At 42.2% G+C, this 3,459-nt stretch overlaps 1 long non-coding RNA gene across 1 annotated transcript; it reads right to left on the bottom strand.

Moving 5' to 3' along the window:
• Nucleotides 1–1,623: 1,623 nt before the first annotated feature.
• LOC311028715 lies at nucleotides 1,624–2,468 on the bottom strand. The gene is made up of 3 exons (XR_014598770.1): nucleotides 2,253–2,468; nucleotides 2,030–2,182; nucleotides 1,624–1,936 (listed from the first exon to the last, which is right to left on the bottom strand). It is a non-coding gene; the product is annotated as an uncharacterized lncRNA (long non-coding RNA).
• Between the last annotated feature and the right edge of the window lie 991 nt (nucleotides 2,469–3,459).

Below are 3,459 nucleotides of genomic sequence, written 5' to 3' on the forward strand. Positions count from 1 at the left end.
GAAGTGACGTCGGCTAGGCACCTTATAGCGTGGCTCCATAAACGGCATCAGACTCCGAAACCCCACGTCCTCTACTACGGAGAAAGGTTGGTCATCTAGAGCGATGAACTCCATCACCTTGTTTGTAATTTGTTTTGCTCTAGCACTGTCTGGAGCCAGTTCTTTTACTCTCTCAAAGGCCGTGTCAATTAAAGTCTGAGTCTTGCCGGCGGTGGCTGTTTTCGCTTTCTTGGCAGCTTAATTTTTCCGTTTGTGGTCAGCTTGCAGGTAATCGTTGTACACCGCTGCGTGCCGGCTTTTCAAATGTCCAATTAAATTTGATGTGTTAAACGACTTTCTGTCGGTCCCACCTCTTGAAATATTAGTTTTACACGCATTGCAAACTGCATGACGGGGATCGTCCTCCGAGACAGTGTAATATTCCCACACGGTCGCCATCTACTTTTACCTGACTAAGAAAAGTGTGGCGCGGGCGCCCTCGTGTTGGCATAGTTATATGTTCCCCCCCAAAAACAAGGAAAAAAGAAAGGTTCCTCCCGAGCACAGCGTTCATGCGACATTTAAATCAACATAAACATCGGCCACTGCCATCGGTGAATATCATCTTTTTTTGCCGATGGCCGATGGCAGTTAACGAGCCGAACATCGGCCGATGCCGATGGTCGGCCGATGCATCGGTGCATCCCTAATCCCTATATCATCACTGTAGATCCTGGTGGTGTGGATCAGCGAGTATATATATATATATATATATAAATAATGTGTGTAATACACCTAATGTGTGTGTGTTTTATAACTAATAACTGGTGTGCACTCAGGCCCTTCATCATCATCATCATCATCAACAACATACTCAAATGATAACTCTCAACACACTTGTGAAATGTTTATTTACAATATTTATAGTACCAGAGCTTATTGTTTCATATACATTTACAGCACAGACCCTCAGGGAGTCGAGAGCCGCCGTCGTCTGCGTGTTTAAAACGATACATGTTTATTGCTTCAGAGAGAACTGCACCATGGGAAGTCAGTCATTCATGGAAGAGGAAACATGAAACGGCTCTTTACAATACGGTTGAATAAACCTCTTAAAAACAACAGTGTTTCCCGCAGGATTTTTTTCAGCAGCGGTGGTGTGGTCCCCGAACCCTCTAGGGTGGTCCGGGGGCATGCCCCCCCGGCCGGAATTTTTTTGTACCCTTTACATTGGAATGCATGAATCTGGTGCACTTTGAGAGGAGAATATGCACTTAAATCCTATTCAAACAGTCCTGTGTATTACTGTAGATGGGATTATTGGTGTTGTAACTTTGCCTTTTGTGTCTTCATTTACAGATTTTTATATTTTTGTATAGTAATATTTAACAAAAAATGCCACAACGCAAATATAATTTGCACAATTTATTTACAGATTTTTGCCTAATGCTTAAACACTAAACATGGTTGCTATGCCCAAAGCATAACTGTTTTTTACATAAGACACTTTGTTCAAAAATGAAATCTCCTGCAACAATGGGCAAAACACATCTTTTTAAATTATAAACCTAACTAAAATTTGAAAAGAACACAGACTCACACACGTGAAAAATAAAAAATAAAGCTAATTGAATACCAATCAGTGTGAGCCTTAGCACTACAAATAGACCTCAGGTGAGCTCAGCTCCTTTGTGAGACAGTGAGAGTCAGGGGAAGAGGACAAGAGAGCGACAGGAGGATGAGGACAAAGAAGACAACAGATGGAGAACTGTGAAGTTTTTGCTCATCCACAAAGGCTACATCCAGCCTGGGAGCATTTAATTCTCCTGGGCTTTTTAAAGAAGAGCTCCAGGGCTCTTCTGTAGGGGAATTTGGTGGTGGGGGGGCCATTGATGCTGACTCTCAAACAAGTCGCCAGATGCTCTCCCTGTAGCCTGTTTCTCAGGTCAGTCTTCACCTACAATACAACAAATAGTAAACCATAAGTGGGTGGAAGTTAGGCAATAACTAAATCATTGTTAATAATAATAATAATAATCTGGTGTATTACCCTGTTCAGTGTTGAAAAGTCACGCTCACAGTTGACACTTGAGACTGGAATTGTGAGACCAATGGCAGCCAGTTTATTGAGTCCAGGATAAAGCTGACCCCACTCGTCAATCTGTGACGCCAGTCGCGTCATTATCTGCTGCTGGTCCATGCCCTGAAACAAAATGAGCATTAATTAAGCTACAAAACCTGTCAAACCTACTGACAATTTTTTATGTTCATACCTGGAATGCTCCTATCAGGATATGTTGCCTGAAAGAGGTCCACTCTTGGATCACCTGGTCTCCTGTCAGAAATTTATTTGACAGGAGTTTTAGATTCCTCACACAGACAGCCTCGTCCTCCTTGGCAGCCTGAGGCCCAAGAACATGGAATGCTCCTAGCAGGTCTAGACTCCCAAAACGCCTCTCCAAACTCTCAACAAGCGCATCGAGATAAGGTTCCATCACCTAAACATAATAATAAAATAAAAACATATTTGTTTGTTTTTCTTAATATAGAGCATTTAATAGGTCTGCCAGGCCCAGGGTCTGTGCTGCTGCTTTCAGAACAGATGTTCTGTTCGCACTGTTGCGAAAATATAGGTGGAGCTGCTGCAGGTGGTACCTGAAGGTTGCCATGTAAGGCACATTTGAGGAGGCCTCCTTACAGGACAGGGCACGCCGATGTGCCGCACAGGCAACAGACACCAGCCAGGGGAAGCTGTCCTGAAGCTGCTTGGCCACTCCATTTTGTCTCCCTGCATCAAGTCGAAACCATTAACTTTGTAAAATTTAATTTTTTGGGATAATTGTATACTAATGAATCAGCTCAATATGCATACCAGTCATGACAGCAGCTCCATCTGTACCTAACCCATACAATTTTGATGTAGGAATGTCCTTTTTTCTCAGAACATCCCTGATGGCTGCAACAACTGTGTTAGCTTTGCCATCAGGGATACTGATCAGGTCCAAGAACTGGCTAAACAGCTGCCCTTCCTTATCAGTGTATCTGATAAAGACAGATGACAAAATCAATTCAAACGTGTCACCTTTTACATATATTTAATTAAATAATTTGTACTTTTATCGAACAAACTTGCCTAACATGCAGATCAAGTTGACGATTTATGGCGACATCTGTGGTTTCATCCACCTCCAATCCGATGGCCACAGATGCTCGGATCTCTTCCAGAATAGGCTCTTCCACCACAGTGTTGATTATTTCTAGCATCTCATCAATGATTCGATGGCTTGTATAATTTGCATATTTCCCAATCTTAAGAAGATAAAAATTAAACAGATATGGTTAATGTTGAATGAAAAGAAAAAATATATACTAAAAGTATGGCATTTAACTTTAGCTTTTTGAAGTAATCACACCCCAGTAGCTTTGCGAGTTCAAGGAGAGCAGGGTAATTTGTGTGGTGTGCCTGCTCCCTCTTTGTGA

Source organism: Eutrigla gurnardus (genome assembly GCF_963514095.1).
Source record: "Eutrigla gurnardus genome assembly, chromosome: 18".
Lineage (NCBI taxonomy): Eukaryota > Metazoa > Chordata > Actinopteri > Perciformes > Triglidae > Eutrigla > Eutrigla gurnardus.